We start from the raw sequence: 13,415 nt of genomic DNA on the forward strand, positions 1-13,415 counted from the left end.
CCAGCAAGACAATGGAAATACGTCGTCTCTCCACTGTACAGTATGTCAAAACGCTTTAACCAATCAATCGGTGAAATGCGTCGGTTGTCAAGCTTCTGCCCACTCTGCGTGTATTGGCCTCAACACTGCCGATAAGGTGGTTGGGCACATTGAATGGAGTTGCCCAGATTGTGGAACCTGTAAAAGAGATATTTTCCGAGTTATTGATGAACTGCGACAAGAACTGTTCTCAATAAAGACTGGCGCAAGATGTACACGAATTAAAGTCTGAGCTGCTATCGCTGAAGCAATATCGGGAACCAAGTAGTTTAATTGAAAAGAACAAAACCAATTATGCTGGGGCAGCGAAGTTTATTCTGAATTCTTCGGCATTCATCAGAAATGCTCGTGAAAGTGTGTTCTCAGAAGCTGGTAACTCGAGGGTTACGAAGCGAAAAGGCTCCAAAGATAGAAATGACCGCAGACCAAAGAAACCACTAATTACGGGAGAAGTGGTAACAGAAGCACTCAAAGGTGTAGAGAAGCCACCACCACGACGCCATCTCTATGTTGGAAGAATAAAACAGACAAATGATGAAAGTGATATAGTCGCATGGTGTCAAAGTAAAGGATTTCCTCTGAATCATATCAAGGAAATAACAAAGGAAAGTTCTCGCCACAAAAGTTTCTACTGTGTATTTGACGGCGAACATGCAACAATCATTGATCAACCTAATTCTTGGCCGGAAAATGTTGAAATAAACAGGTACTATCTTGATGCAGAAGCCAGAACCTGGCTCAGAACTTCGAAAAGCGACTGACTAAAATCAAATAAAAAACCCGAGTCTCAATCGAATGCTATGAAAGTTGGTGTAATTAATATACGTTCTCTAGCGAAAAAAGTAAATCAAATACAGAGCATATTGGCTATAGAACAAGTTGATATCTTGATCATAACTGAAACCTGGCTTAAGCCGGATACGGAATATATTCTAAATCAGTGTATAGACTCTTCAAATGAATATCGATACCATCATGTTTCACGAACGGCTAAAAAAGGTGGAGGTGTTGCCATAATTTCTCGCGAAGAACTACAGGGTGAAAGAATTTTAAGCCATCTCTCGGACGATGGTGAATTCTTGGTAATTACGGTCGTGACTAGAAAAGTCAAAATAACAATTGCAGCAATATATAGACCGCCGAGTGGAAATTATAACGAGTTTTTTAATGAATTGACTGAAAATATTCTTGCCTCATCAATTGAACCCCAAATTCTCATCCTGGGTGATTTTAATTTGGATCTAGAAAACAGACGTTGTGCCAAATCCAATACATTTTATTCGATTCTACTGGAATATAACCTAGAACAGATTGTTAAGAAAGCAACTCACGAATACGGGAAAATTCTAGACCTCATAATTTGTTCAAATCCGGAATTGTAATCACCCGTTAGAAATGAGCACGTTGAATACTCTGATCACCATCTATTGACGTTCACTTATCAAATCGCAATTCAACGGAAGGATAAAACCAGATTGACTATTTAAGATTGGAACAATACAGACTGGAAACGTTTAGAGACGGAAATAGATCAGAATTTAATCTTGAATCTGAACACCAGTGACCCGAACGAGATGGCAGAGAATTTTATCGAAATTTTGCAGCTGCTGAAAACTGATTATGTGCCAACTAAGACCAAAGTTGTCAAAAACCGATTTTGTAATTTTTACGATAAAGAGTTAGCAGACGTAAAACGAAAACGTAGAAAATTAGAACGCGTAATGCGTGTAAATCCTGGATTAGAAAACGAAACAGCTTTCAAGGAGTATTTAAAGAAATGTAAAGATCTGTTTAGAGAGAAGAAATTGATATATTTTTCCAGGCGCTTTGAGCTTTCAAATAGCCATTCGCTCAAATTTCGTGAATTGAAACGTCTTGCTGGAGAAAAACAACAAAACGTTCTCCCACTGATATACTCCAGTGATTATGAATTAGCTGAAAACTTCAACCAATTTTTCATTCAGAAGGTTAGAAATTTAGTGGCAAATGTTAAAAGTAATGGCATCTCGCCGCCACTCTTTGCTTTCACTGCAGTTTCTTCTTTCCAATTCCAATATGTGACTATAGATGAACTAGAAGAAGCAGTAAGAATGGTTTCAAACGCGAACTCACGAGAAGATATACTGAAAACGATAGATATAAAAAGAATAGCACACTCGTGGAAAGATTATTTCATCATTATGATAAACAATTGCATCGATCAGTCCAAATTTTCAAAGTGTCTCAAGAGAGCGGTGATAACTCCTCTCTTTAAAGACTACAATTTTGACCAAAACGTTTTAAATTCTTATAGACCAATAGCGAATCTGATGTTTATCAGTAAGGTTTTTTGAAAGAATTTTATATAAACAGCTCGATCAATACCTTAGCTCCTATAATCTTCTAGATAAACACCAATCTGCTTACAGGAAGCATTTTTCAACTGAAACGGCTCTGCTAAAAACTACAGATGATCTACTGACTAGTCTCGACAACAAGAGACAGGTCCTTTTGATAGCCCTTGACCTTTCAGCTGCATTTGATACCATTGATCATAAAACATTGAGAAAGATCATGAAAAATCGGATTGGAATGACGAATGATGCAGTGGATGTAATTCTTTCCTATCTAGAGAATCGGACTCAAATTGTTGCTATCAATGATGTTTTATCGAATTCTCAAGAACTCGAATTTGGAGTGCCTCAAGGTTCTCTTCTGGGACCCCTCCTGTTCTCAATCTACCTGACACCATTGAACGATATTATTGGCTCAACTAAATTTTCATACCAAGTGTATGCCGATGATACTACTTTATACTGTGAAATTAAAAACGAGAGTGAATTAGCAGAAATAGAAAGATCTCTGGTTATTATTTCGAACTGGTTTTCGCCCATGGGGCTTATGTTAAATGAATCAAAAAGCCAAGTAATTAACCTAGCCACTAGTAAGTCAAAAGGTCTAACAAACGGTTCAATACTAATTGGAAATTCAACGGTTAAGCTGATGAAATCAACAGAGAACTCTGTGAAGTCTTTAGGTTGCCTCATTGACCGATCCTTGTCAATGAAAAAACAGATCGATTCCGTGTGTGGCGCCAGTTACCACAGTCTCCGGAAACTATACAGCATACGCTTCTACCTTGATTTTGAAAATAGAAATATGTTGGCAAGAATGCTAGTCTTAAGTCGATTAGACTACTGCAATAGCTTGTACTCGAGCTTACCAAATTATCTGCTCTACAAGTTGCAAAAAGTCCAAAATAGTGCCTGCAGATTTGTTTTCGGTTTGAAGAAGTCATCGAGTATTACTCCTTATCTACGAGACGCCGCCTTCCAGTGGTGGATCCGACATCTTGGGCCCCACCAAGATGCAAATGGCGTCAAGCCCCCCCTCCCATTGGGTCGGGAGAAGCTCAGAAGTCTGCGGGTTTTCGGTTACGGAGCGTCTGAAGCCGGCCAGGCTGCTCCGTCTGCTCATCCTTATACTACTACTCCGCTCCGGCATTAATCCAAACCCTGGTCCAGGGCCTTACTTTTGCTCCCCTTGCTCTTTCCGCATCAAACGCAACCAGCCCAGTGTCTGGTGCCACATCTGTGGTTACATTCACCTTAAATGTAGTGGTCTTACCCACCTTAACCAACACCACTCTGCCTACTATTGCCCTACCTGTACCTCTACCTACATTTTACCTCCCCCAGGCACCAGGTCCTCTAACTTGACCACCCCCAACTCCCAAACTTGTTCAACTTCCCTAACCGCCCCCCAACCCCACCTCCCTAACCCCCCTCCCCCTCCCACCCTTCCCACCTCCTCGAATAATAATTCCTCCTCCCAAAATCGCGCAAATCGTAATCGTGTAAATAGTGTAAATAACTCAAGTTCAAACAACCATTTTAATCATACTGCTGTTAATAATGTAAATAGTTCACCACACCCCGCCAAAGGCCTTTTAAAAATCCTTCAATTTAATTGCAACAGTATCTCCGGAAAAGCACCCGAAATTGCTGCTTTCTTATCTCAAAATCAAATTCATATTGCTGTCTTCCAAGAAACTAAATTAAGAAAGAAATCTCGAAACCCCTCACTTGGCTCACACTACACTTTAATTAGAAAAGATCGAGAAAAAGAAGGGGGCGGTCTTCTCATAGCCATACATGAGTCGATACAATACGAAGAAATAAATATTAACAACGATGGAACACTAGAGGCTATGGGCATATCAGTGGTAGCCAGTTCATCCAAGCTTCGTATTTATAATTTCTACATCCCCCCTCGCTCGAGCTATCCCCCTGGTTACTCTGCGTCCCTTGCCGAACTACTTGAACCTGGGGACGCCTTAGTACTCGGGGATGCCAACGCACATTCACAACTATGGAACTCCAACATCGAGAAGATCAACGCGGCTCTGTACTTAGCAATGAAATAACCGAATCCACCTTTGCACCATTAAATGATGACACACAAACCAGAGTCCCTTTTAACTCAGAAAACCAACTCTCGTCACCAGATATTTCCCTCGCATCCCAATCGCTCTTACTCTCCACATCATGGACCCCAATTAAATCTCTAGGATCAGACCACCTACCCATTCTTCTAGAACTACCCTTGGATGATTTTATAAATTTTTCACCTAAAAGGACTTTTATAAATTTTTTAAAAGCAGATTGGATCAAATTCAAAGAGGAAATTGAGGAGGGTTTCTTTTCAGCGGTTCCACCTTCCGGAGTTGCCGCCGGAGAGAAATTCTTGAGGGACCTGGTGCTCAGGGCAGCACGCCACCACATCCCCGCTGGCCGTATTCGCCACTTCACTCCCTCTCTTTCCCCCGAGTCCACTGCCCTTGCCGCCGGAAGAGATTTAAGCCGACAACAAAATCTCCCCCCAGAAGTCATATCCCAACTAAACTGTAGACTCACGAAACAGACAGCAAGGGACAAAGAAAATAAATGGCGAGAATTCCTCCGGACTTGCGACTACCGCACTGGTGCCAGAAAGTTCTGGAAAGTGGTACGCTCCTTAAATGGATCTAAGCCCGTGGCAGGAAGACACCCCATTACTTTTGGTTCTAAACCCATACACTCACCTCGTGATATTACCAGCTCTTTTAACAAACAATTCACCAATGCCAGACCCCACGCCTCTGACAAACTCCTTCGTATAACGAGAAGAAAAATTGCCAAACTACCGCTGTCAGACAGCCCAATTTTTACCCCTGAAAATACTAAACAAGCCATTGCAGACAGCAAACCATCGCGAGCGCTAGGTCCCGACGGCCTTTGTAATATACATCTTAAACATCTCGGCCCACTTGCTACTCAATACTTAACATACCTTTTTAATATCTCTTTGTCCGAAAACATTATCCCCCAAATTTGGAAAAATTCAAAAATTGCACCGCTTCCAAAGCCCAATAAGGATCTTAAACAATCAACATCTTACAGACCTATATCCTTACTCTGCCCAGCAGTTAAAATTCTGGAGAGGCTCGTTCACCCCATCTTTACCAAACATCTCCCCAACGCCAAACACCAACACGGCTTCCGCCCTTTTCACTCCACCACCACAGCTCTCTCCACTCTCGAATTTTACATTTCAGATGGTTTTAACCAAAATCGCCCCCCTAAACGTACGGTACTGGCCACACTTGACTTATCTAAGGCTTTCGACATGGTGTGTCATCGCTCACTTGTGGAACTCGCTCATGACACTCCCCTCCCGAGAAGTCTAGTCCGCTGGCTAAGTAATTACCTTAATGGTCGACAGGCTGCCACCTCATTCCGTGAACACACATCCCCCCATCGAATAATCCACTGTGGCGTACCCCAAGGTTCTGTTTTATCACCCACACTCTTCAATTTTTATGTCCATGATGCACCGCCACCTCCCGATAATGTAAACCTTGTTTCGTATGCAGACGATTTCCACCCCTTCGCAAGCAGTTCCAATATTGATATCGCCTGAAACTCCATCAATAGCTACCTAAAAAGGCTCTACGATTTTTTCACCTCGCGCAAACTAAGTTTCGCGTCCTCTAAAGGATCAGTTACACTTTTCTCCTCTTATAACAAAGAATTTAATAAAACACCTAGTGTTCTTTTAAATAACGAGGCGCTACCCCTAAACAAAAATCCAACAATCTTAGGGGTGACATTTGATCCAACACTTTGTTTTGCCACTCACTGCAAACAATCCGCTGAAAAGGCCAGACGCAGGATCGGAATCCTGAAGGCATTAGCAGGATCAACCTGGGGTCACTCCAAAGAAACCCTCCTCCTAACTTTTAAAGCTTTAATTTGCCCCATACTTGACTATGCAGCCCCCGCATGGTCCCACGCATCAAGTAACACCTCCATAAATTGACTGCAGGTTGCCCAAAACCAATCCCTTCGCGTTGTTACTGGATCAAATCTAATGAGTTCCACTGCCCACCTGCACAGTGAATCTGAAATCCTAACGGTCAAAGACCACCATACCCTTCTGTCATCTCAATTTTTTATCTCTACCTATCGTTCCCACCATCCCATTAATTTTATACATTCACATCCCCCTCCTCCCCGTCTACTTCGCCCCTCAATTATAAGCTGCTTCAAAGAAGACACCCAGAAAATTTTAACCGACTTTTCAGTCTACGCAAACCACCCTCTAGTTCTGGACGACCGAGACAAAGTCTCCACTTTTATTTTTAACTACTACAAACCAATTTTAAAAGACAACCATACCTCCCTTGTAACCAAGTTCCTAGCCGAAACCCCTCCGTCTAAAGTTATTTGTATCCCTCCCCCAAAGATTGACCCCTCTGAAAAATCTCTCCCACGTCCCACGCGCTGTAAGCTCTCCCAACTCCGGTCTGGCTACAGCCGGCTCCTTAACACTTACCTATCCCGCCTCGACAGCTCCATCTCCCACCTTTGCCCAACCTGTTCCCTTGCCCCCCACACAACATGTCACCTTTTCAACTGCTCCCAAAACCCCTCCCCACTCACCCCAGCAGACCTGTGGCTTCGGCCGGTAGAGGTTGCTAAGTTCCTTGACCTGGAGACAGAAGAGCCCAACCCGACCCGCGTGGGCTAACAACAACAACACTCCTTATCTACATTGGTTGCCCATAAAATCTCGAGTGATTTTTAAAGTCTTGACAACATTTTCAATCGTCAAATCGTTCCGTCTTATCTGAGTAAATATTTTTCACTACAAAAAAGTTCCTCCCGTTTCAGTGAAAGGACCATGGTCATAAAGAAACCACTGGTTAACACGAACTATGGAAAAAGGACGTTTAGATTTGCTGCCGCACACCATTGGAATAGTTTACCATGTAACCTTAAACTACCAAATGAAACTGAATTTCGTAAACAGTTGAAAACGTATTTGTTTAACCAGTATTACTATGAGACTTGTTTCAGTTGAAGGTTGCTAAAATGACTGAAACTAGAAAGGTTGGAATTCAAAAGCTAAACGAAACCTTGCGTCTAAGAAATGTTCATGTTGAAACCAGGTTTCTCCCCAAAAGACGGATAATATTGAGCTCTGATAAGATCGAGAGTGACATATGCTGTTTTGGGATCATCGCTAGTTTATGGGATTTTTCTGCCAGATTCCGTGACAGTTTCGTGCCCTGGTGGAACTCTCTCAACCCTTTGTAGCGATCAGGTTCTCAAGGAAAAACTTGGATGTACAAACAGTGCTCATAATGGGAGGAACAAACAACCTGTTTGACCGTTCAGGGCGCCAGTCATTGGGAGCGACTGAAGTAGCCGAGGAGATGGAGAGTGCTATTTTTAGACTCCTTGACTGCAATTTCGAAGTTGGCGTCATGTCACTTATTAGCCGGGAAGGTGAACGCTCTCTTATCAGGAGAGTGAATAAATGCTACCGAAATCTAACGGCATGGTATAAAATCCCGCTCTTTAAAACTGTAAAGTTCAGCTATCGGAGGCATGTTTGCGCAGATGGACTTCACCCCACAGCAAATGGCAAGCGCGAACTTGCTAAGGACTTTTATGACGCCTTCAGAAGCATAGAAAATCCAATGGCTGTGAAACGAAGGCAAAGAAGGCGACGACGATGAAACGCCCAGCTCATTTTAGAGCGGGTCCGATTTTTAACCATCTTCAAAGAACATTTTCTGTTTAAATCCCAGCTCATTTTAGAGTGAGTACGGCTATCGACAGAAACGAACTCATCTTTAGCGGAGCGACTGATTATTTATACGACAAAACTGGTTTTTAATTAAACTCAACCACCTTTGAATTCAAGAAATTGGTGTCGAAATAACATATGTGATGATGATGATGATCATTCAAAAAAACATGTAGAGAGAAATTGAAGATAAAACAGAGCGTAAACTCAGCCGACATTAGTTATGACACAAACATTTAACAGAAATCAATCAACGAAAAGTTTTTAACTCTATTTTATCGTAAAAAGGTCGATCAAACCATGAAATTTACCCAAATTTGAGAAAATTGGATCTACATGATAAACATTTCATTCCGCTGGGAAATCTATAAATTAAAAATCACTTTTAAAACTATAACTCGTTCAAGTTTTTTTTTCGCGCTATTTCCGCTTTTGTGATTGGAGAGGGCAGTTATCCGTCCTTTCAGGAAGTAAATTCGAACTGAACTTGCAAAAAAATTAACGTTAAACCGCAAAAAAAAATCAAATTTGGCAAACACAAATTTATATGAATTTTGGAAAAAAACCAACCAGATCTATTTGAGTAATTTCATTTATACTTGAAGGGTCATTCTAAAACTACTAAAACAGTCGAAACTTCAAAAAAAATGTGCTGCAGTAAATAAACTGACAAAAATCAAGCACAAACGACTATCAAATAATCGGAAAATTTCAGATTCGCAACAAAGTACAGGACAAACAGAACTCATTACTCTGGCCTTTGTCGTCACAAGCATTCCCACTACCTCTGGGTTAAATAAACAGCCTTTATCATTACTGTTAATAGATTATAAATCAAGTTAATGCACCATTTATTTTGATGCACCATCAAGTTGATGCATCAAAACATCAGTCATAATAAAGATGCATTTACACACAAGCAAAACAGAGCTTCTCGTTTTTGGCGACACGAAATTTTTTATCACATATTAACACAGAGGCGAAGCTGCGCTTCGCAAAGACTTGCAAGAATACGACCCAAAAGCAGCTCCATCAAGAGAAATAAAAAGTAGAAATAAGCCTCGAATAAGCAAAACCTCGGCTACGTGTCGGATTCAAATCTGCGACCCTGCAACTTTGAGTCTCACGCACTAACCACTCAGCCACCGATGCTTAAATGCCCTAAAAACTAGCCACTAATAACAAAGCTACATATGCTAATAAATTGACAATTCGCTACCTCAAAAGGGGCATGAAATTGAGCTTTTTTTGAAATCCAGCTTTTTTGTCATTGTACTGCTGTTTGAAACAATTAATTTTTTCGGTTCATTTAATGAGTTAAAAATGCATCTACTGTGTTAACTTTTTACTAATCCAATGTAAAAGCACATGACAATACACTGCTACCGCAGCCTACCGATTCAAAAATGCCACCAAAAAGAGCACTTTTATTTGCGACTTAGGTTGGAAAAAAAGAATGTTCGTACTAAAACATTCGCTTCGCAAGTGTATATAGCAATAATCAAGTGTTGAAATAATCCGTAGAGTTGAATGAAAACACGTAAATAAGTTTAACTTGGTAGCTTGAAACACAATTTAATGAAAACCTTGAGCTTAATGTGTAATAGAGTAAACCAGAAGTACTGAAAGTACTATGATAAACAGAATCCCCAATATTAATTTTAGAAAATTGCAATCAACGACCTTTCAAAAACTCTAAAAAACCAAAAAAATACAAGAAATGAAATGTTAAAACAACCTAAAATACTCAAATTACATCATACACACAGAACTTTAAAAAAACTAAAAACAGCAAATTCAAAAAAATTTAAAACAAGGATAGCCGGTTGCTGCGCAAGTAGCACAGAATGTTCCGGCCACATTCTCTGAGCTTTTTTTTCAAGTTAATGTCTTTTCTTGTACGTCGTCTGATGATAGAGTTATACAAACTCGTAGAAAATTAGTGAATTAGGCATAAACGAGTGTAAATGGCTTCAAAAAAAAGATTGCACTAAAAATTTCAAAATTTTTCGAGACTTTTTTGCCAGAAAATCGCTTAAAAAGTTTCCAGAACTATATTTTCTTTTTATAAAATCACCATTTTTAGCCTAAATTAGTAATTTTCCTGCAGCGAACGCTACTCGATCGCTTTATTTGCTCGAAAACAGATGAAAAATCAAATATTTCAAACCGGGTTTTCTCAAAACTAGGAAAATTTTCTTTTTTTCAAAGTCGGAACAAAAATATTGCAAAAAAAAAACGTTTTCTGTCAACTTCGGACAGCTTTCACAAGTTTAGTCACATATCTACAAAATTAGGAGAGCCAGTAAAACGAATTAGGACTGAGGAAAATCAGGAGAATGATTAAGGGTAAGCACGAAAGTGTTTGTATAAAGCCCCAATATAAAAAATTACGTTTTCATAAAATTATATGAAGGTTGTCAGTAAATGCCCAAATTTTTCTTCTTTGACATTGATATGGTTTAAAAATTTTCTCTTCAATATCAACGAGCTTTTTGTAATATACAAGAAAATATTACATGAAAGAAAGAAAACCATTTACTACGCTATCTACATTGCCTAAATGGAAACTAAGATTAAGAGAACGAGTCGACATTAACTGTGAAAGCATGATAAGATGTTTAGCAAGAAAATTTCAAAGTTTTGGTCAAATATGGCATATAATTCGGCCATAGATACCTTAGATTTACGCCAAAAAATACCAACCATATACACACACTCGAATGGCCAAGCTTTTGATTTGCCATTCTGGGCAAAAAGGAACCTTTTGTTCTTTCATAAATCAAACGGCGTTCCGATCGAAGCAAAAAAATACAGGACTACTAGTTTTTAAGAACAAATTTCAGTTAGCATTTGATAAAAAAGAAACAATTTATTTCATATTACTTTCTTTGTGCAAGGGAAGTTTTGCCAAAAAATCAAGTCAAAAGACTAGTCAATTAAAATCAATACAACAAACTTTTTTACACAGAGACAGAGTTTCGCACCATTGCAATACAAAATATAGCTTAAAAATGTGCCATAACTTAATAGGTAAATAAAATTTGGGTGCAGTCGCTTATGCAGGGGAGATGTTCAAATCCGCTATGTTTATTGAAACCAAAAACTGAGATTTAGTAGGATAGTTTTTGAGAAAAACTTGAATTTTTTGCAAAAGCGTCTCAAAAAATCCAAAACAAAAACCCCATAGACGTTAATTCCTGTTTTGTCAGAAAAGAAACTCTAGGCAAACATGCCAAGCAAGACATTTGAATTTTAATTTAGCAACAAAAAAAAACGTACAAGCGCAAACAGAAGCCGGCAATCTCTGAGCAGACCCCAGTTGAGAAGGAAAAAATATTGACACAAAGGCGAATCTTCGCTTCGCAAGCACTAGCGAGAAAACGACAAAAAGCAGTTCTATGAAGTGCATTAGGAAAAAGTAGAAGTAAGCCTCCAATTAGTAAAGATTCGGCTACGACTCGGTTACGATCTCCGACCTAGAAATTATGAGACTGACGCACTAGACACTCAGCCACGGACGCTTAATTAATTACAAACACTAGCCACTAATAAAGCAGAGAACACATGCTATCAATTTTCCAATGCTACAGATCGTGATTATCATTAAAATTCTACCAATTAACTGAACTTTTAATGAGCACTGTTATTTGCGAGTTAGGTTAGAAAAAAAGAAGGTTCGTACTACGACACTACACTGCTTGCTAGTGTAAATTAAAAACTTTTAGAAGTTTCAAGTTCTCCCTGAATCTACAATGAACAACACTTGCAACTAGCATGATACTCGCTTACAGCACAAGTCAAATTTGTGATGTAGCAACTAAGCCGCCAAACCTTGAGCTGATAACCGAAGTTTAAATAATTCAATTTTGACAAAACTACCTTGAAAATTATATCAAGGTCCTTTGATTTTTAAATTTAGCAACTGCGAAGAGGGCGCTTAAATCTGTTGATCAAAATGTTTTGGACAAAGCTGATTTTTCGGTGCAACTTTTCTGGGTCAAAATTGTCAAACTTTTCTGGGTCATCTGTATTAAAAATGCATACACTGATGTCTTGTATATAAGAGCTTTTATAGTGATCGATCTCGAGACACAGAAAGCAGCCAAACTCGAATATCTTTCCCTTCGTTCCTCACCACCATGTTATTTTTGATCCGTCAATGACAACTCAAAAAATGCTACCTCTATGTCAGCAAGTCTTCTAACTCAAACAACAGTTGAAGAAAAACAGCAGTTGAATTATAAATTTTTAAATCATTTTCTTATTAGCAAAAAGATGAACTGTAAAGTAAAATAGATTAATGCATATTTCGCTAATCAAAGTACAAAACTAATAAATATCGAGATGAAAATTAGACATTTGTTTAGAAAGTATTGATAACAAACACATTATTATCTTTATCTTCCGTCATTTTCACGTTAGCAGTCCTTGATAGACAGTTTAAGTTAGTTAGAGGCTGTTGTGAATATTTACACGGCCAAAGAAATTAGTGCATTTATGGCGAAAAAATGAATTTGGTAGAGATTTCGAACAAAACTAGCAAATTTTGCTGGGCAGCGATTAGGCCATATTATTTGAACAAAAAAACGTGTTAGTTCAAGTTTTTTTTTGGATATTTTGAATGATACTTCAGTAGAGCGGATGAAAATATTAGAAAACAAAAGCAAAGTTGAGACATGTTTCTCGTATGAGTAATGAACCTATTGTTATATATAGCACCAAATTAACCAACGAAGACTGTAATAGCTACTGCTTTGCTAGATTTTGAATTTCATTGATTTTGGTAGTTTTTTTTATCGAATGAGTGCATTTAATCTGGGAAACATGAAAACTTCCGGTAGCTTTGAAATTCTCTGCCGTAAAAACCTTAAAATTGACGACAAAAGTACCCACTTAAGCCCATTTATATCAGCCCCTGCCAAGAATATTTCAGTTTAATGGCTACAGTTGAAATTTTTACGGACAAGAAGGACAAACAAAATCAAATGTTACCAATTTCCAAGACACTTTCAGATGAAAATCAGTTGTTGTTTATATATTTACCAGAAAACCTGGAAGGCTATGAAGGGGAGGAAGACAGACACAAAAAGTAGTAGTACCATTAATATAGGATCTTTCATGGTTTTCATGTTTCCAGAGCGGACTTTGCAATGCGAATGAAGCAACAAATAGCGCAGGTGTTAATGGTAGACAGACACCTAGTCAGACAGATATTAGGACGAAAGGAATAAGAAAAATAAGGCAAGAGATATAACGAC

General features: G+C 38.9%; 1 protein-coding gene across 1 annotated transcript in view; it reads left to right on the forward strand.

Moving 5' to 3' along the window:
• The window catches only part of LOC134841365 (ubiquitin conjugation factor E4 B-like), a 478,213-nt gene that overhangs the window by 310 nt on the left and 464,488 nt on the right, over nt 1–13,415 (forward strand). The window lies entirely within an intron of this gene.

The sequence above is a fragment of the Symsagittifera roscoffensis genome, chromosome 3 (genome assembly GCF_963678635.1).
Source record: "Symsagittifera roscoffensis chromosome 3, txSymRosc1.1, whole genome shotgun sequence".
Lineage (NCBI taxonomy): Eukaryota > Metazoa > Xenacoelomorpha > Acoela > Convolutidae > Symsagittifera > Symsagittifera roscoffensis.